The sequence below is a fragment of the Nicotiana tabacum genome, chromosome 24 (genome assembly GCF_000715075.1).
Source record: "Nicotiana tabacum cultivar K326 chromosome 24, ASM71507v2, whole genome shotgun sequence".
Taxonomy (NCBI): domain Eukaryota; kingdom Viridiplantae; phylum Streptophyta; class Magnoliopsida; order Solanales; family Solanaceae; genus Nicotiana; species Nicotiana tabacum.
The window spans coordinates 71,548,141-71,570,729 of NC_134103.1; the positions used below are offsets into that span (position 1 = coordinate 71,548,141).

Consider the following 22,589-nt stretch of genomic DNA (forward strand, 5'->3'; position numbering starts at 1 on the left):
CACTCACTAAGGGTTAATAATAATAATTGACATAAAAATAGAAATATTTAAATCAACATGATTCACAGAGTTAACAATAATTTTATTTAACCAACAGAAATAATTAAATTCCTTCAAATGCAACAATTCCCAATCCATTAATTAGATTCACAAGCTGCAATTAAAATAGCAAAGTATAGTGTAATTATTATTATTATTAGGCATGATTTCTGCCGAGGTCCTACGGCCCGATCCAGAGTGTCATGTACACTGCCTAGGGATGTGCAGCGCGATCCATATATGCATCTATACTGCCGAGGCGTTCGGCCCGCTCCACAAGAAAGGAGGACATTTTCTTATATAACTTCGAAATGAAGGTTTATTTATTATAAGATTAATTCGAGAGGATGAACAATTTCTTTTAACAATTAATTAATTTAAACAAAAAATTAAGTATATGAGATTTTCATCTTTTAATATCTTTCCCTAACAATTCACGATATATTTCTAATAATTTAATTAAATAAGGAATACAATTTACTCACGTAATTCATGATTTGATTCCTAAACTACCCGGACTTTAGCATAAATAGTAGCTACGCACGAACTCTCGTCACCTCGTGCGTACGTAGCCTCCGCAATTAGCAATAATTATTAATTTAATCACCTATGGGGTAAATTTTACCTCACAAGATTAGACAAGAGACTTATCTTGTCTCAAGGTACAACCTTCCGATCAAAATATCGTGTAAAACCTCAATTCGGTGTTTATTAACAATGAATAATAATGAAAGTTAACAATCCGAAACTAACCAAAAATTCGGATTCAAAAATTCGAAATTCACCTATTAAATAAATTACTGTCACGACCCAAAATCTAACCATGGTCGTGATGGCACCTATTGTGTTACAAGGCAAGCTTACTTTTCAAAATATTACTACTAAACCGATTATAAGAATTTAATAAAACATTTCAACATTTAAATTTTTCATAAACTAAATCAACTCTAAATATAATATAGAAAAATACGGAAACGAGCCCCAAACATCGGGATGTCACTAAGTCATGAGCATCTAAAACTATGAACTAAGATATATAAGCTGTCTAATTGTCCAAAAGAAGAAATGATAAGAGGAGTAACAAGGTCCTGCGGACGCTAACAACTACCTTGCAGTCTCCAAAGATAGCCAGCCTGAACTCAACGATCGTCACCTTCTAACTCACCTGGATCTGCTCATAAAGTGCAGGGTGTAGTATGAGTACAACCGACTCAGTAGTAACAGAAATAACTAAGGAACTGAGCAGTAGTAACGAGCTAAGCAAAATAATCCAATTATTATTTCCACAATTAAGTACAAACAGGAGTAGACAGGTAATTTCATAAATCAGTAAGACTACAAGGAAAATTAGCAGGTAAATGCAGCAACAACAAAAGTAAATGCAACCTCACAGCAATGTCACTCCATCACTCAGCACTTGCACTCAGCACTCAAGGCTCAACACTTTGCGCTCACTAGGGGTGTGTACAGACTCCGGAGGGGCTCCCAAAGCCCAAGCGCTAAGCACGGATAACTCACGTGCCATCATATCAATACCTGAATCCGCATGGTCAACTCACGTGCTATGCGGACAACTCATGCGCTATGGTATCATAACCTGGACCCACAAAGTCAACTCACGTGCTACGCGGACAACTCACGTGCTATGGCATTAATATCCTCAAAACCAGGCCCTCAGCCTCACTCAATCATGTACCTCACTAGCCTCACCATCATCAACAAATAAGGCAACACAACCCACATCAAGTATCACAGCATATTAGCAAATAATAGAGACTAAGGTAAACACGTACAATAATTTCTATGACTGAGTATAAATAATGTGAGCATGAATAAAGCCTAAGCATGATCTCTAACATAAAGGCAGACAAGTTCAACAACAAGTAACTATGTAAACACAGATGATGGCCATGAGGCCTCACGGGATGGACCAAGTCTCAATCTCTCGCGGTACAAACCCACACGTCCGTCACCTAGCGTGGGTATCACCTCCAAACAATCACGTGATATCAAATCTCTGGGTTTATACCCTCAAAGCAAGAGTTAAAACTGTTACTTACCTTAATAGTGTAAAATCCTACTCCGGGATGCCCTTGTCTCTGGACTCGGTCTCCAAAAGCTCCAAATCTAACCATAATCAGATTAATACCATCAACATAGGCTAACGAATCGAATTTCACAATAAAAACTATAAAATATGCCTCTGAAACCGGCCAGAACCCGGCCCCCAGGACCACATCTCAAAATTAGTCAAAAATTACAGAATAATAAACCTCGTCCTCTCCCGAGTCTAACCATATAAAATTCATCAAAATCGGACTCCGTTTGGTCCCTCAAATCCTCACTTAAACTCTCCAAAACTCAAACCCTAACTTCCTCAATTTCACTTTGAAATCATCAATCAAATCCCAAAAACGAAGATGGATTCATAAAAAATAACCAAAACCAAGTAGAGAATACTTACTCCAATCCCTATGGTGAACATTGCCTCCAAAATTGCCCCAATCCGAGCTCCCCAACTCAAAATATGACCGAATGAACAAACCCTTATTTTATAATTATTTCTGCCAGATATTTTGCCTCGTTTCTCATGCCAAACGATCCCAACACTCGCTTTTTATGCCTCCAATGGATTGCTTGTGAAATTCTAGTCAAGTTAGGCTTTTGAATCACTCCATTTGACCTTATAATGAAGGAGATATGTAGGTTTTAATATTTGCAAATCGTGCAGATTTTTAAATAACCGTCAGTCGCAATTTAGTAATTAATCTAAAAAATCCGGCAACCTAATTCTTAATAAAATGAAAATAAAATTCTCATACGATGTCCAAATTCGATGATTCTTTTTGCTACGGGTCCGTAATTATGATACGGATCTAATGCTTCAATCAAAAAAGAAATCGGAGCTTATTTGTTCAATATAATATCATTTATTCTTGAAGAAATCGTGTCGAAACATAAGAAAAACGAGCGCAACACAACCCAAACCTATCCGAAACTCACCCGAGACCCTCGGGACCTCAACCAATAATTCCAACAAGTCATATATTACTACCCGAACTTAGTCGAACCTTCAGAACACCCAAAACAACACCAAAACACCAAATCAACATCGGATTCAAGCCTAAGAACTTCTAAACTTTCAACTTTCGCCAATTCAAGCCTAATTCTACCACGGACCTCCAAATTACATTCCGGACACACTCCTAAGTCTAAAATCACCCAACGAAGTTAATCGAATCATAAAAATCCACATTCGAATTCGTTTACTCATAAGTCAACTTCTGGTTGACTTTTCTAACTTAACTTTCTAACTAAGAGACTAAGTATTCATTTCACTCCAAAATTACTCCGGACCCAAACCTACCAACTCGATAAACTCAACACCGCTGAACAACGCATAAAGAAGCAGGAATAGGGAAACAGGGCTATAACTCTCGGAATGACTGGCCTGGTCGTTACATCCTCCCTCTCTTAAAAGAACGTTCGTCCTCGAACGTGCCAAGAGTTGTTCTCAAAACCATCAAGAACTCTCTCCGAACACTAATGGCACAAAACCAATCCGTCAGGACTGAATCCTTCTAACTCAACCAAGCTACGCAGACCACCAAAACCCCAACGACATTGCCACAAAACACTTGTAGAACTCATTACCTCATACACACCCAAAGAACTAATCATACCCATTACCATGCCGATCCAACCTACTACCAAGATGTCTTATTTGTCCGAATTCCTTCTGAATTACCTTCAGACTGATACTTTGTCCCACCATAATACCACAATCCTCAAACCAGACTCACCACACGAGACCCAAGCATAAAACCACACCGCCCTAAGGCTCATAAGCCGCTGAATACTCTCTTTAATATTCCCAAAAGTACCACAAGCATGCGCTCACACAATCAATACCTCAGTGCTCAAGCTACAGTCAAAACCCGGCCTCATGTCCTCCAGATTGACCCGACATCAACACACAGAAATCACATCTCGCACCTCATCCAGGGAATCACAAGCCATCGATGCACAACTGATACTGAGCGCCCATGTGCGCATACGAATGCGTGGAAGGAATTCAAAAAGTTACACTTCAAACTGAATCAATACCGCACGAAAAGAATTCAAGAATGTGAAATTTTCCTAAAGGTTCTGCATCCTCTCAAAGATAAGTACAGATGTCTCTGTACCGATCCGCAAGACTCTACTAAACCCGCTCATGACTCATGAGACCTATGTAACCTAGGTTCTGATACCAACTTGTCACGACCCAAAATCTAACCATGGTCGTGATGGCGCCTATCGTGTTATAAGGCAAGCCTACTTCCCAAAATATTACTAGTAAACCGATTATAAGAATTTAATAAAATATTTCAACATTTAAATTTTTCATAAACTAAATCAACTCAAAATATAATATAGAAAAATACGGAAACGAGCCCCAAACATCGGGGTGTCACTAAGACATGAGCATCTAAAACTATGAACTAAGATATATAAGTTGTCTAACTATCCAAAAGAAGATATGATGAGAGGAGTAATAAGGTCCTACGGACGCTAACAACTACCTTGCAGTCTCCAAAGATAGCCGGCCTGAACTCAACGATCGCCGCCTTCTAACTCACCTGGATCTGCACATAGAGTGCAGGGTGTAGTATGAGTACAACCGGCTCAGTAGTAACAAAAATAACTAAGGTACTGAGCAGTAGTAACGAGCTAAGCAGAATAATCTAATTATTATTTCCACAATTAAGTACAAACATGAGTAGACAGGTAATTTCATAAATCAGTAAGACTACAAGGAAAATTAACAGGTAAATGCAGCAACAACAAAAGTAAATGCAACCTCACAGCAATGTCACTCCATCACTCAGCACTCGCACTCACCACTCAACGCTCAACACTCTGCGCTCACTAGGGGTATGTACAAACTCCGGAGGGGCTCCCAAAGCCCAAGCGCTAAGCACGGACAACTCACGTGCCATCATATTAATACCTGGATCTGCACGGTCAACTCACGTGATACACGGACAACTCATGCGCTATGGTATCAATACCTGGACTCGCACGGTCAACTCACGTGCTACGCGGACAACTCACGCGCTATGGTATTAATATCCTCACAACCAGGCCATCGGCCTCACTCAATCATGTACCTCACTAGCCTCACCATCATCAACAAATAAGGGAACACAACCCACATCAAGTATCACATCATATTAGCAAATAATAGATAGTGAGGTACACATGTACAATAATTTCTATGACTGAGTACAAATAATGTGAGCATGAATAAAGCCTAAGAATGGTCTCTAGCATGAAGGCAGACAAGTTCAACAACAAGTAACTACATAAACAAAGATGATGGCCATGAGGCCTCACGGGACGGACTAAGTCTCAATCCCTCACGGTACAAACCCACACGCCCGTCACCTAGCGTGGGTATCACCTCCAAACAATCACGTGATATCAAATCTCCGGGTTTATACCCTCAAAGCAAGAGTTAAAACTGTTACTTACCTTAATAGTATAAAATCCTACTCCAAGATGCCCTCGTCTCTGGACTCAATCTCCAAATGCTTCAAATCTAACCATAATCAGATTAATACCATCAACATAGGCTATCGAATTGAATTCCACAATAAAAACTATAAAATATGCCTCTGAAACTGGCCAAAACCCGGCCCCCGAGCCCACATCTCAAAATCAGTCAAAAATTACAGAATAATAAACCTCGTCCTCTCCCAAGTCTAACCATATAAAATTCATCAAAATCGGACTCCGTTTGGTCCCTCAAATCCTCACTTAAACTCTCCAAAACTCAAACCCTAACTTCCTCAATTTTACTTTGAAATCATCAATCAAATCCCAAAAATGAAGATGGATTCATGAAATATAATCAAAACTGAGTAGAGAACACTTACCCCAATCCCTATGGTGATAATTGCCTCCAAAATCACCCCAATCCGAGCTCCCCAACTCAAAATATAAACGAATGAACAAACCCTTATTTTATAATTTTTTCTGCCAGTTATTTTGCCTCGTTTCTCATGCCAAATGATTCCAACACTCGCTTTTTATGCCTCCAATGGATTGTTTGTAAAATTCTAGTCAAGTTAGGCTTTTGAATCACTCAATTTGACCTTATAATGAAGGAGATATGTAGGTTTTAATATTTACAAATCGTGCAGATTTTTAAATAACCGTCAATCGCAATTTCGTAATTAATCTGAAAAATCTGGCAAGCTAATTCTTAGTAAAATGATCATAAAATCCTCATACGATGTCCAAATTCGATGATTCTTTTTGCTACGGGTCCGTAATTACGATACAGATCTAATGCTTCAATCAAAAAAGAAATCAGAGCTCATTTGTTCAAGATTATATCTTTTATGCTTGAAGAAACCGTGTCGAAACATAAGAAAAACGAGTGCAACACGACCCAAACCTATCCGAAACTCACCCGAGGCCCTCAGGACCACAACCAATAATTTCAACAAGTCATATATCACAACCCGAACTTAGTCGAACCTTCGGAACACCCAAAACAACATCAAAACACCAAATGAACCTCGGATTCAAGCCTAAGAACTTCTAAACTTCTAACTTTCGCCAATTCAAACCTAATTCTACCACGGACCTCCAAATTACATTCCGGATACACTCCTAAGTCTAAAATCACCCAACGAAGCTAATCGAATCATAAAAATCCACATCCGAATTCGTTTACTCATAAGTCAACTTCCGGTTTACTTTTCTAACTTAACTTTCTAACTAAGAGACTAAATGTTCATTTCACTCCAAAACTACTCCGGATCCAAACCTACCAACTCGATACAACTCAATACCGCTGAACAACATATAAAGAAGCAGGAATGGGGAAACAAGGCTATAATTCTCAGAGCGACTAGCCGGTTTGTTACAATTATCCTATCAAAAATGGTAAAATTCCTAAAATTCACCTCGGGCCCACGTGCCCAGATTTCAAAAATTTTCGGAGGGAATCGTTACCCATAATCTCAAGAACTTAAATATATAATTTATTCCCAATTCCATGTCCAAATTTTGTGGTAAAAATCCAAAATACCAAGTTCTAGGTCTTTCTTCAAACTCTCAAATTTTTACTAGTTTTCATATCTAAATCCGTATATAAACCTTGTATTTAGCTTGCAATAGGTGGGAATCACTTACCTTGATATAGATTATGAAGATGGAGCTCCAAAATCACTCCAATACCGGCTCCCACGGAGGAAATGAAGTGCAAATGAGCCAAAACCTCAATTTTTTAAAGAATACTTCCCAGGTCTTTCCCCTTCGTGATCGCGGAAATCCACTCGCAATCGCGAAGGCCAAATGAACAGCTGCCTAAAAGTTTCTCTTCGCGAACGCGATGCCCAGAACGCGATCGCATTGCTCAGCCCCTTCCTTTTTCGCGATCGCGAACACCTCTATGCGATCGCATAGAACAACCTTCACCAAATGGGCCAGCCCCATTAACACAGCGCGTTCGCGATAGCCCCGACGCGAACTCGAATAACCTCTAGCTCGACCCTCCGCGAACGCGAACCATTATACGCGATCGCGTAGAGTAAAAATCCCACCAGTCCACTTAACCTTTCGCGATCGCGGACCTTTCTTCGCGATCGCAGAAGAGGAAACCAGATGCCCAGAAACCAGCAATTCCTCAAAGTCCAATATCCGTCCGAACTCGATCGTGATGGGATTGCTTCTGTTAACTCTAGTTCCTTTTCTGGTGTGGTTTCAATCAGTGTCTGAATTCCAATATTAGCAATTTTAATCAAGAGCAGACATTTCTACTTTTCAGATTTTAGAGTAGTGGTTGGTAGAAACACAACTAAAAGATTACTCGTTTAAGATTAAAATATGTATAGCACGCATGAACAGCTATATATGTTGATGTTAATTCTTCAATGGTGACATTGTTTATTCCCACAGTAAGCCACTTTTGTAATTATGTATGAATTGTTTTCAGCATCTTTGGACCATGTAGATTCCATGTTGTATATAATTTTAGCACATCACGGTTTCAACACGAATGCTGCAATACATGTAGCTACTATGACAAATAAATGTAGCTATTATGTCCCAACAATTGCTATGAGATTTGAAAATTGAAGCAAGACTATTCTTTTAGCTATAAAATATGTGCAAACAAATATATTGTGGCTAGAATATTACAATAGCTACAGTGATGTCAAATGCATAGCAAAAAATTAGAATTAGCTACAATACTTATTGTAGCTATATAAATTCGTGGCTATATTATTTTGCCATGATATTCCATCGTAGCTATTGACCCCACTATTGCCATGCTTTTTATGACTTGAAGCAAAGATGTTCAATATTTTATTTGAAATAATTTGTCAGGGCTAAAACATTATTATTGCTACAATAGTTCAAACACGTGGCATAAACTAATAATTAGCTACAAAATTTTAGTATAGCAATAAATTTGTAGCTATTTAGGCAGTTATTGCTATGACATAAATTAACTATAGCAAAAATGAGGTATTAGCTTTGTCAATTTAATTTTTGTAGCTAAGAAATTTCACCAATTTGTGAATAGCCACGAAACTCTAATTTTTATAGTAATAACCACAAATTTTATATTCGTAGTTGTAGATGCAAAATGTTGCAGTGGCGACATTCCCTATTTGTCTGCTTTAGTTGTCGAAGCACTAAGCTGCTTATGCTGATCCTATAGAGCCTAGCCTATCTTTAGAGAAGTATACTCAACTTTCCAAGCAAATGTTATCACTGTATTATATTGATAAATGCTCTTCAATTTCTTCGTTATCTCTTCGAGTGACATCTCTCCAACACTTTAGTAGGAGTTATTAGTTTAAGCTTTCTTGATAAACTTCTCCTCTATATGTGTGTTAGAACATTTTCTGCTGAATGTAATTTCTTTGAAAAGCTTAAAACTCAATCTCCTCTTTCTTAACATGTAGTAATTGGTTTCTCCATAGTTAAGGGATGTAGCGTGTATAGGTATTCCGTCCGCATTAGTCACTTCCCAGGGTTTTTTGGTGTCTATTTTAGTTAACCAGAATGCTATTTAGAATTCTAACAAAGTATTTGTGGATTGTAATATTTCACTTAACTGCTTTCTGCTGAATTTTAGCTTGCCATGTTGCAGAATACAGAGGATACTAACATTCTGGACATAAGTTATTTAAGCTAACAGGACCATAATTGAATTTATATTGTTGTGATTGATGTTGCATCACTTCTACATGAAAGGATTTAATTATCATGACTTAAACTATTCTTTTGAGAAGCTATTAATTAAAGGATCGAGAAGAATAATAATGTATCCATTTAAAACCTGTTTGTATCATTATAAAGTAGGAAATAATTTTTGAGAAGTGCTTCTTTTGGCGTTGTTACAGGCTAAGCCTGACACGATTTCCTCTGGAGCAAAACGGAAAGCTATAACACCAACAACGGAAGTTGCTAACAAGCCTTCATCGATCAGTGCTCCAAAGAAAAATGTCAAGGAGTGGACTTGTGCACTTTATAGGTAAGTGCTACAAGTGAAGCTGGCCTGAAAATGCACTGCGAAGGAAAGAAACATAAAAGCAAGGAGGCTGCTTCAAGAGGAGAGAACTCCAACGTTGGTATTTTTCCGAAGAAACCTAAGTCCATCTCGCTTGTAGAATCTTGCGATGATACGAGTCATCAGGTTCAAGCGACAACGTTGCAAATGCAGATGACTTGAAAAAGAATGCAAATAATACAGTCGACAAAAAGCAAAACAATAAGGAGCATCAGAATAGAGAGTACAAGTTTTGGTGTGAGACATGCAAAGTAGGCACCTTCTCTGAAAAGGTAATGGAGGAACATAGGACAGGAAAGAAGCATGCTCGGCATCTGCAACAACTTATTAGCAAGGACAATCAGTGTTCATAGCAAATGACAAGGGAGATTATTATTACTCCTCTTTATGTTTATGTAATTGTGTTAAAACTGCAGAGGAATGATTGTGTTGAGCAAAGTAAAATGTGGGAGCTTCTGCCAGCCAATTAGTGTAGTAGCTTATTTTTGTTGACAAGGAAATTTGGATGTTATCAACGTTACCTTTGAAAGTAAGTGGTTTTTTATTCTTCGGTATATTTTTCAAGAAAATACATCAACTTAAAGCAGGTAAAGTACTTTTAACTTAGGAAAAAAGAAGTCCAAAACAATGAGATTTTGATACCCTTAAAACCTCCCTGCTAACAAGAAATCCACTCTTTCTCTATACTTGTAGTTAAACTATTGTAAAAGTTAATAAAAAAGTTCTTTTGGTTCTGACTAATTATCTCAAGCTGGTCAGTTGTTATAATAACAAATTTTAGCAAAATTAGAAAACAAGACACTAAGTTGTTGTGCTAACTAGCTAGCGCTAGTGCACTACAACATTTCAGCCTCCTACAGTTCCCTTCATTCCCTATGCCTTAAACAGGCTTAAAATTTTTATTATAATTTAATCAGCCTCGTGAAGAGGTGCACTTCGATATCATTGATGTCCAATAGCTTTTATAGTAATGGCTAGATGTTTTTCAATCGCATATCTGTTCGACATATATGCCTTCACTCGGGCCTCAAAAAAGCAGAGAAATGTTGATGTGACGTCTAAGCGTGTGGTCGCAATGCCGCCTCCATGCAAGCCCTCGGTCACCGAGTTAGTTACTTACTGATTTGGTTGTTAGCGAATTTTTTTATATAGTCAGGTTACCTAAAAGATAATTACGAAGGTAACTGCCTATAATTAGGATACGGAAGAAACATTACGCTATATTAATATCATTTAATAATGAAACGTCTATTGAGATCCGCCAACATCTTGTTGTTGCTTAATTGCAATACACAAACTGATAAACAAAAAACTCAGACCAAAGGCCACCAGTGAGGTGCCGGCTAGATTAACTTAACCAAAATAAAAGAAGGGGGGAAAGATTAAAAGAATCCATGATCATAATCCAAGGTATGGTTATGAGTGTAATTTGATGCATCCATAAATGGCTTGATGTCATAGTTATCAAAAATCCCAACACCATTTGCAATGAAAGAGGAACAAATACTATTCTGATGAGTGGTTACATTCTTGTTCAAGTCTTCCATTGAATCCTTTAAATGCTCAAGCTAATGTAAAGCAAGTTTACCTACAGGGGCTTCCCACCAATATTCGTTTTGCCTAGTTTTCCTCATTTGATCAAGTGTTTCTCCCTTTTTCTTCTCAACTTCAAGTTGAGCAAGAATTTGAGTGAGTTTCAAGTTGAGGTCAAGGATATTGACATGTCGTTGACCCTCGACGAAATGAAGTCGATTGGAGATTATTGGATGAGGATTTCTTGAAAGAAACCTATCAATAATGGACTCAACATTAGGGTGGCCAAAGGAGCAAACATTTTTTGCAGGGGAAAAAACTATAATGGCGATTTCAACTCCACACAGTGTACATAGTTCACTAGCTTTCTTGAAAAGTCCTGAACGACGTTTGGAGAAGGTAACTTGGAGGTGATTCTTCATCTCTATTTTTGCAATTTTTATCTTTTTCCTTCCCATGCTAGGCTTTTTGCCATGTCTAGAACTATAAAACCAAAGACAATTGTTCTTACAAAAGAATGCAAGAGACCAATTGTGTGGATTGAGTGTAAACATGTACTACTATTTAAAGGGGGTTTGGAGTTTAATCAAGTTTTTGCTACTATGTTTTTTTTACATAACTCATTTATGTATTGATTTGGGAGTTACAATATCTTAGCGTCTTAATGCATGGATAAAGGGAAACTGAATGCACCTTAGTTGGCATATTATCATGTAATAATCAATATTCCTCATAGAAGTCAACAATATATTATAAATATTTTCCTCATATGAGTCAATAATTTATTCAATATATCCCATAATCAATACTTACAGCTTGAGCATTTGTATTTAGCAATTGTCAACCCTTTTATTAGTTGCTCCTAATGGAGCTAGTGAGGTTAATGATGATAATCAAGTGGAGTGAATAACCTCTCAAAAATAAATGATTATTGTTTACCCGCAAAATGGTACAGTTGAATTTGTTCGTGGTTTCTAGACAAGTTAATTAATTTGATCCAAAAAGTAACAAAATAAATGATGAAATATAAAGTACTTAGCCTTATAATGCAGAGCTGACGAGTCCGGGAACAGGGTTTTCGGGCACAATAATGATGAGATCAAAAAGCGAGAAAGCAGAATGGTACTTAAATTCTGTATAGAATGTAGTACAAGTTAGCCAGAAAATTCATGTCACTTACAATGATTATTGAACTTATTATTTATAGCTATGAAGAAGGTACTAGGGCCGTGCCCTTCTTTAATGTCAATTATGAGGAGCATTGACGGAGACATAATGGTGAACATAAATGCCAAATTCTCTCACTACTAAAAATCTGCTAAAAACCGACCAACTATTTCCGACCAACGTTGGTCGGTTAAAAAAAGCGACCAAAAACCGTCCAGGTTGGACGGAAACTGGGGAAAAAAACATTTATATTTTTTATAAACTAAATACCGACCAACGTTGGTCGGTAAATTGGTCAACGAATTGACCCAGCTGGTCAGACAAGAAAATTTTGGATTACCGACCAACGTTGGTCGGTAATCTGGATCCAATTTTTTAAATTTTAATAATTATTTTATTATTTAAAATATTTTATAATATTTAAGAATTTATATTTAAAATTACCGACCAACGTTGGTCGGTTAATGTAGGGGAAGCATTTACCGACCAACTTTGGTCGGTAATTATTATTTTCTGCAAAATAACCGACCAAAGTTGGTCGGTTATTATGTCAACATTGATCAAACTCTCGAATTACTTTTATATTTACTATCTAAATAATATAAATATAATTCGTTAACACTTTTGTAATACAAATAATGAATACACTAACATATACTATATATAACATGCTATTTGTAAATTGATTCATCGACTTATAACTTACTTAGATGCATCGATGAATATTAAAAACAAAACGTTTGACCTATATCGACTAATAGTAAAAACAAAACGTCTCGACTTATATCGATTAATCTAGATATGCCATGTATTATTAGTGATGAATGAATGAAAAATAAAAGAATTAATACTAAACATCTTTGACTATATATATATATGGATCACAAATTAAATAAACGAAAGAAGATATTAGTATTAAGTAAACGAGTTAAATTAATAGGTCAAACATGGTCAAATTTTAACAAGCTATATATATACACACTAACATATACTATAACAAGCTATATATATAGTTAAAGTATTACAGTGAAGTGTGTTTGTATGTGTATATATATATATAAGAACACGAAGCGCTAGGACCACAGGGTCGGGTTCTTTTAGGGATAGACTTGGGAAGATACTAATTAGTATATATACTTTATCATCAAATATATCTATTTGTAAATTGATTCATCGACTTATAACTTACTTAGATGTATTGATGAATATTAATCGATGATTCATCAAAACGTCTCGACCTATATATCGATTAATCTATGTCATGCATTATTAGTGATGAACGAATAAAAAAAGAAGTTATTAGCATCAATTACAATATAGTGTATGTGTGTGTGTGAGAAATTACTCACATACTTAATTATAACTTAGAAAATTTACTTAGATAGATGCTATTATAATTTATTAAAATTAAATAGTTAATATAATTATTTATAAAGATTATGCTTATAGTTTATAATTATTTATAATAATTACATAGTTAAATAAAATAAATGCTTGTAGTATATAATATTTTTTTTATAGTTCATAATATTTTAAGAAAAAAAACACAAAAAAAAAGGAATTTAAATTTTTTTTTAAAACAATCCAACCAAAGTTGGTCAGTTTTTGGTCAAACGGTCAACACTTAATGTACCGACCAAAATTATCGACCAACTTTGGTCGGTAATTCTAAAATCAGAGAAGTGAAAAACGGGGGAAACCTCCATTTCTCTGAAATTTTTCCCTCTTCACTCAAAACCTTCCCCTTTCTCCTTCTCCCAGCCCTCGCCCTCGCCGTCCAGCCCTCACCCTCGCCGTCACCGCTGCCACTGCCACTGCCACCCCTCTCCTTCTCCATCTCCTAAAAATTCTAGGTTTGAATTACAACCCATTTATTTATTATTTCTAGGTTTTGTTAATTAGTTATGAATTAGTTTCAATTGATTAGTGTTTCAATTATTTGAACATTGCATTTTATTGAGGATTAGGGTTTAGGTCTTATTTTAATTAGTTTTGTTAATTAGTCAATTAGTTATGAATTAGTTTAGTTTAGGGTATGGGTTGAATTTCTTTAGTTTAGTTAGTTTATGTTTAAACTCGTAGGATATGAATTGAAATTTTAGTTTTTAGGATTTGTTCTTGTGAATTGAACTTTTAGGATATGAATTGAACTTTTAAGATATGAATTGGACCTTTTGGATATGAATTGAACTTTTAGGATATAAATTGGTGTAACTAGGAAAAAATAATTATCTTGAATTAACTAAAAAAGATATAATTAATTTATAATTATAGAATAAATTAATTTGTTCCTGTGAATCGAATTTTTAGGGTATGGGTTGAATTTCTTTAGTTTAGTTAGTTTATGTTTAAACTCGTAGGATATGAATTGAAATTTTAGTTTTTAGGATTTGTTCTTGTGAATTAAACTTTTAGGATATGAATTGAACTTTTAAGATATGAATTGGACCTTTTGGATATGAATTAAACTTTTAGGATATAAATTGGTGTAATTAGGAAAAAATAATTATCTTGAATTAACTAAAAAAGATATAATTAATTTATAATTGTAGAATAAATTAATTTGTTCTTGTGAATCGAACATTTAGGGTATGGGTTGAATTTCTTTAGTTTAGTTAGTTTATGTTTAAACTCGTAGGATATGAATTGAAATTTTAGTTTTTAGGATTTGTTCTTGTGAATTGAACTTTTAGGATATGAATTGAACTTTTAAGATATGAATTGGACCTTTTGGATATGAATTAAACTTTTAGGATATAAATTGGTGTAATTAGGAAAAAATAATTATCTTGAATTAACTAAAAAAGATATAATTAATTTATAATTATAGAATAAATTAATTTGTTCTTGTGAATCGAACTTTTAGGGTATGGGTTGAATTTCTTTAGTTTAGTTAGTTTATTTTTAAACTCGTAGGATATGAATTGAAATTTTAGTTTTTAGGATTTGTTCTTGTGAATTGAACTTTTAGGATATGAATTGAACTTTTAAGATATGAATTGGACCTTTTGGATATGAATTGAACTTTTAGGATATAAATTGATGTAATTAGGAAAAAATAATTATCTTGAATTAACTAAAAAAGATATAATTAATTTATAATTGTAGAATAAATTAATTTGTTCTTGTTTTATTTGTATAGATGGAACATCGTACTTGGATGTACAATAGAAATTATCCTAATCAGCGGGGATTGCGGGAGGATTTTGTAGAAGGGGTTGATAACTTTATTAGACATGCAATGTCACTTCCACCATACCAAAGTGAAGGAGTAATTAGGTGCCCTTGTGTCAGGTGCGATTGTATGAAGTTTAAAAAATCGGAGGAAGTTAAGCTTCATCTTTATAGGAAGGGGTTTATAGAGAATTACTTTGTGTGGACTAATCATGGAGAGATCGATGGTAGCCGTGGGATATTTCATAACATGGTTGTTGGTGAAAGTAGTAGGTCGGTGGAGAATACAAATCTTGATTCTAGAATTCAGGATATGGTTGCGGATGCTTTTGGGGGTGAGCCCAATGAAAATGTTGAACAAACTCATAATGATAACGCAAAACGTTTTTATGAATAGTTAGAGGAAGCTAGTCGTCCACTACATGAAGGAAGTCCAAACTCTGAGCTGTCTGTTGCAGTTAGATTACTAAGTATCAAATCTAATTGGAATATTTCTCAAGCAGCCATGGACTCTTTCATTGACCTTATGAGTGAACTAGTTGACCCTAATATCAACTTACCTGGTGATTTCTATAAGGCGAAGAGATTGGTTTCTAAGTTAGGACTTTCGTCAATGAGAATTGATTGTTGTGAAGATGGTTGCATGTTATATTATAAAGATGATGCAACTTTAGACAGTTGTAAATTTTGCGAAAAGCCTCGTTTCAAGAGGCTTTCCAGCGGGAATATGGTCGCTGTCAAGGTAATGCATTATTTACCTCTTATACCTAGGTTAAAGAGGTTATATGCGTCGATGAGTTCTGCTTCTCATATGAGATGGCACTTTGAAAATAGAAGACCACCTGGTGTTATGTGTCATCCTTCAGATGGAGAAGCTTGGAAGCACTTTGATAGGACATATCCAGATTTTGCTAGTGAACCAAGGAACATTCGGTTAGGTCTGTGTGCCGATGGCTTCACGCCTTTTTCTATATCTGCGACACCATATTCATGTTGGCATGTCTTTCTTACACCTTATAATCTACCACCTGAGTTGTGTATGACTAGTCCATATATATTCTTAAATTGTATTATCCCCGGTCCACGTAATCCGAAAAGTTTGATTGATGTATATTTGCAACCTTTGATTGATGAGCTAAAATAATTGTGGTATGATGGTGTTGAAACATATGACATATCAACCAAGCAGAATTTTAATATGCGTGCTAATTTAATGTGGACTATTAATGATTTTCCTGCGTATGGAATGTTGTCTGGGTGGATGACTGCTGGGAAGCTAGCTTGTCCTTACTGCATGGAAAATAGTAAAGCGTTCACTTTGAAACATGGCCGAAAGCAATCATGGTTTGATTGTCACCGTCAATTCTTGCCTGATGATTATGAGTTTAGAAGGATGAAAAATGCATTCAAAAAGAATAAAGTGGAATATGATTCTCCACCTCCGATACTTTCAGGTGAGGAAATTTGGGAGAGGGTCCAGAACTTCAGTAAAGTTACTGAGGCTCCACCTTATAGATTCCCCGGATATGGTGTTAATCATAATTGGATGAAACAGAGTATATTTTGGGAGTTGCCTTATTGGAAGGATAATCTTCTCCGACACAACCTTGATGTCATGCATATTGAGAAGAATTATTTTGATAATTTGTTCAACACAGTGCTGGATGTTAAAGGTAAGACAAAAGATAACCCGAAGGCTAGAATGGACTTACAAGAATATTGCAGGCAGCCTGAATTATACTTGCAGACAGCAAACAATGGTAAGGTGTTCAAGCCCAAAGCAAGTTACACATTCACTTTGGAGGAAAGACGACAAATTTGTGATTGGGTTACGAAATTAAAGATACCTGAGGGTTATGCGTCGAATCTTGGAAAAAAAGTAGATATGGAGGTAGGGAAGTTGAGCCATTTGAAAAGTCATGACTGCCATGTTTTCATGGAGACCTTAGTGCCTATTGCATTTTTTGGTTTGCCTGAAAGAATCTGGAAACCCATCACAGAGATTAGTTTGTTTTTCAAAGACTTGTGTTCTACCACATTAAGGGAAGAAAACCTACTTCGGATGGACCAGAACATCCGTGTAATTTCTAGTAAGATGGAAAAAATATTCCCATGTGGTTTCTTTGATGTGATGGAACACCTTCCAATACACCTTGTACACGAGGCACGACTTGGAGGGCCTGTTCAATGCAGATGGATGTATCCCTTTGAGAGGTAATATTATAAGTTTGATGTAATATTCTATTTTATTTGAATGTTCTTGGCTAACATGAGATTATGTAGGACAATTGGCAAATGCATATAATTTGTTAAGCAGAGGAATAAGATTGAAGGATCTATATGCGAAGCCTATCTTGCAAAGGAAACTGCACATTTTTGTTCTTATTATTTTGAGAGTAACGTACCATGTTCTAGGAATAGGCCCAATAGGCACACGGTCGAATGTGTGAATGATCCATTATATCCACCAATGTCCATATTCAATCAACCAGGCCGATGTTCTAAGGATGTTAGAAAGAGAAGTTTGAGTGATATGGAGTACAAGTCAGCTACACTTCATGTGTTGCGAAATTGTCCCGAAGTTGTACCATTTCTCAAGTAAGTATTGATTTATTAGTTATCAAAATGTAAAATTTACTATGACTACATATTGATGCAACTACTAAAAATATTTGATATGTCACAGTCACTTCGTGGGTCAATTTGGCTATGATGCTGTATATACAAGATTTGATACGTGGTTCAAAGAGTTTGTAAGGTTCAAACAGTTTGTAAGTGTATATATATATATACATATGTAGTGAATGTATAAAAATTGATTCATAAGTTGTGCTAACTTATGAATTTTTTTAACTCTATGTAGGTAAATAATCCAAATAATGGTGTAAATCAATTTTTGAAAGATATATTTTGGGGACCTGGGCTTCAGGTCACAATAATGTCTAAGTACGTAGTGAATGGTTATAAGTTTCATACAGAGGATTGCTCTAAAAATAAAAATAGCAACAACAGCGGGGTGTGGGTTCAAGGTGGTGATGGCAACCAAGTTGGAGATATTGATTATTATGGTGTGGTCAAAGAAATATTGCAACTAGAATATACAGGTTGGCCATATAAGAAATTGATACTCTTTAGATGCAAGTGGTTTGACCCAAATCCAACAAGAGGTACAAGAGTACACAACCAATACAACATAATTGAGGTTAATCATACGAGGGAGTATGATCGTTATGATCCTTTCATAATTGCACATAACGTTAGGCAAGTGTATTATGCTCCTTATCCATTGCGGTGGAATAAGTCCGATTGATGGGTTGTAATAAAAACTAAGCCAGTAGGTAGGGTGGAAGTCGAGAATGTGTTAGATGTTGCATATCAAAACGATATCTCCAATGTTCACCAAATAGTGGACGATTAGTTAGAAAATAATTTGGAACATCCTGAACGCATATTGGAAGAAGTTGATATAAATAAAGTAACAATTATAGAAAATGAGGACGAAGAATCAACTGATGAAGCTCAAACAAGTGAGGACGAAGAATTCTCGGACGAGGAACAATACGTCGATGAGGATTAAAAAGTTGGTTTTTTAAAGCACTCTCGTTTTATAGCTAGTTTCTTATATGTTTCAATCTAAATGTGTATTATATTATGCAGATGGCAGGCAAGGGTCAAGGTAACAATGACCCTACTAGTTCTCGGGGTCGAGAAAAGGGTAGGAAGGGAAAGAGGAGGGTAGAAAATAATACTCCCTCTTAATCTCTCAAGTCTCAAGGGTTCACAGTCTCATACTCCTTAGCCCAAACACTAAGAACATGTAATATTAGAGTAAATGATAATGGAGACTGAGATATGATGTGTAAATGAAGGATCATGACTGAGCACATAATTACAGTTAAAGCAGATCACTTAAAACAACAGAAATAACCTCACTAGGCCTCAACATAATATGTTAATTGTTACTTAAATTTTATTATATCGTATCGTTCTATTTGTATAGTTAAATTTGTTATTACGTAAGGGTAGGAAGGGAAAGAGGAGGGTAGAAAATAATACTCCCTCTTGTCCACCCTTTTCATAGATGCCTATGTCTTATCCTCCACCACACGGCTATACTGAGCTGCCACAGCATCACGAGCCGTACACCTTCATTCAGACACCAAGTCTTCCATCACAAGGCCATAGGACTATACGTCCGACATACAGTCCAGCTGCCTCACAGCCATCTGCATCACATCCACATGGATCACATCCCTACATATCACAGCCACATGGATCGCATCCACCCATGTCACAGCCACTCGGGTCACAGCCACTCGGGTCACAGCCATCGGTATCACATCCACTTGGGTCGCATCCAGCTATGTCGCAGTCACAGGGATCGCAACCATCTTCATCATCGACTCCATCTATTGCAGGCCTTCGCCTGCGAGGCATTAGCTCTGACCCGCCTACACCGTCTTCACATACCTCTGATACACATGCTTCGGATGGTGATGACGAGGTAGTGCATTATGATCGATATGGCAGGATCATCATAGTCCCTGAGGGTGATGGGTAAGTGTTATTCATTATTTTTGCGTCTATTGATTTGTAACATTTTTACTAAGATATTAATGTGTTTTTATTGTTAAATTGCAGGTTCAGGCCGGGTAATAAGACTACGAGGATAATCACCAATGTCATCAGAAAGCTTTATGATGGCCCTTATGCGACTTGGACTGATTGCCCATTCTCACTGAAGGAGCAAATTTTCAATCAATTTAAGGTATAAATGTTCTTTTAAACAGTTTAATAATTTATATTTATGATGTTTCCATCTAATTTAACTTTTGAAATACAGAGCAAGTATGTATAGGAAGACCGCTATAGTGCGGAAGTGGCTACAAATTTTCATCATAAAGCTCGCAAGAGATTGGCGGATGCTTTCTCGGATGCTAGAAAGAAGAACAAGAGGCCTGGCTGGTTACTTGAGAATTTGCGGAATGATTTGCAAAGGCAATGGCTTACCGCAGAGTTCTTAGAGAGGAGCGTAAAAGGAAAGAAAGCTCGCGCATCCGAGAAGGGAGGCTCCTTGCACACTGGAGGTGCGATTAGTCTAGGGACAATAAAAAGAAGATTGGTACATAATTGCTTAAATTATTTTACTTTTCTAAGTATATCTATTCTGTTTATTAACTAAATTAATTTATTTTCAGGAAAAGAAGTATGGGCGTCCAATGAGTCATGATGAGCTATTCAAGGAGACACATATTGTGAAGAAGAAGAAAGAGGGGGATCAAGATAGGTGGGTAGAGGACCGGGCCTCGACTGCATATGTAAGCTTTCAATTTTATTTAAGTATTATAATTTAATTTTATAAAAAACTTGAAATACTGATTTAATTTAAAATAATATAGGGTCGCTACCAAAGTAACGTAGAGGAATTCATCCGTAGTCATCCAGCTGGTGAATCGGGTAAGCCAACCCAACCTTCGGACGAGGATGCTGAAAGAATATGGTTGGAGTCTGTTGGCGGTCCAAAATGGGGGAAGGTATACGGGCTTCCTACTAAAAACTTCCATCGCTATAAGTGTGGAATGCGAGGAATAGGGACTTTCTCGCAAGGCGAGCAACTTAATAGGGAGAGCCTCTCCGCTATGCGGGAGACAGTGACAAAGCTCACATCAGAGCTAGAAGCGGCCAAGGAAAGAGAAAGGCTTAGAGATGCTCAATTCCTTGGCATGCAAGCTCAGATCATAACTCTCCTATCTAGTGGAGCTTTTCCGTTGCGCCGATCTCGTGAGTCATCTCCAGAGGGTCGACCTCCACGTGATCGTTCCTCCCGTCCTGCTCGTGATCGTTCCTCCCGTCCTCCCCGTGATCGTGCTTCCCGTCCTCCACAAGACCGTTCTCTATATCGTCTTGTAAATGAAAGTTCATCAGACGGTGATGATGATGTTGTAGAAAATACCCCTTGACTTTTATATACTTTGAACTAGACAAATAGAACCAGTTTTGAACTAGTTGTAATTAGTTTTAACTTGGTTTTGGATTTTTATGTTCAATTGAACTTTAATTTGTTAGTTTTAAAGTATTTATTGAATGCTTTGGTTGTTGTTGTTGTGTTGTTGTTGTTGTTGTTGTTGTGTTGTTGTTGTTGTTGTTGTTGTATTTTTGTTGTTGTTGTTATTATTGTTATTGTTGTTGTTGTTGTGTTGTTGTATTGGTATGCTGGCAGGTGGTGTAGCTGTTAAAACAAGCATTTTATGCAAAAATTAAACCTAGAAAAACCGACCAAAGTTGGTCGGTTTTTAATAAAAAAAATAAATTATTCCAAAATACCGACCAAAGTTGGTCGGTTAATGAACATTGAATTCCCAGAATTCAACACTACCGTCCAACTTTGGTCGGTATTTTGCTTGCATTGTTGAGATTACCGACCATAGTTGGTCGGTAATATTTAATTTTAATTATTTTTAAAAAATATATATTTTCAATTACCGACCAAAGTTGGTCGGTTTTTTTTAATTTTAATAATTAATAAAAAAAATATAATTTAGTTAAACCGACCAACTTTGGTCGGTAAAATTAAATTAATAAAATATGTTTCTGACCAAAGTTGGTCGGTAAGTAATTAAACTTGTCAGATGGTCGTTTTAATATACCGACCAAAGTTGGTCGGTAATTTCCGATCAACTTTGGTCGGTAAGCCATTCCGACCATCAAAATACCGTTCACACCGTAATGGTCGCGTTTTGGTCGGTAATTTGCCATAACCGACCAACGTTGGTCGATTTTTTTTGTCGGTTTTTAGCGAATTTCTAGTAGTGTCTGTAACGGGCCGTTGCTCTTAATGTTATGGAATATTCCTCATTGAATGCTACCGGGCGCAGAGTATTCAATGCTTTCATGATCGTTATCTTTTCCGGTAACATACGGGATAACTGCGTCCAATTTCGTCCTCCCGGCTTAGGTTCCACATGTCCTCTTCTTGGGTGACCACGTACCATAACATATTTTATCCAATACAATTATAACGGGAGAAAGAGAGAAAACGTTCCCCTAACATTAGATACATATGATTAGTTATAAATCATTTATTCCAGTAATGAGTTGC

The 22,589-nt window shown here is 36.4% G+C and overlaps 1 pseudogene; it reads right to left on the minus strand.

Moving 5' to 3' along the window:
• Window positions 1–10,979: 10,979 nt before the first annotated feature.
• Window positions 10,980–11,613, minus strand: LOC142177962 (agamous-like MADS-box protein AGL62; annotated as a pseudogene).
• Window positions 11,614–22,589: the final 10,976 nt, after the last annotated feature.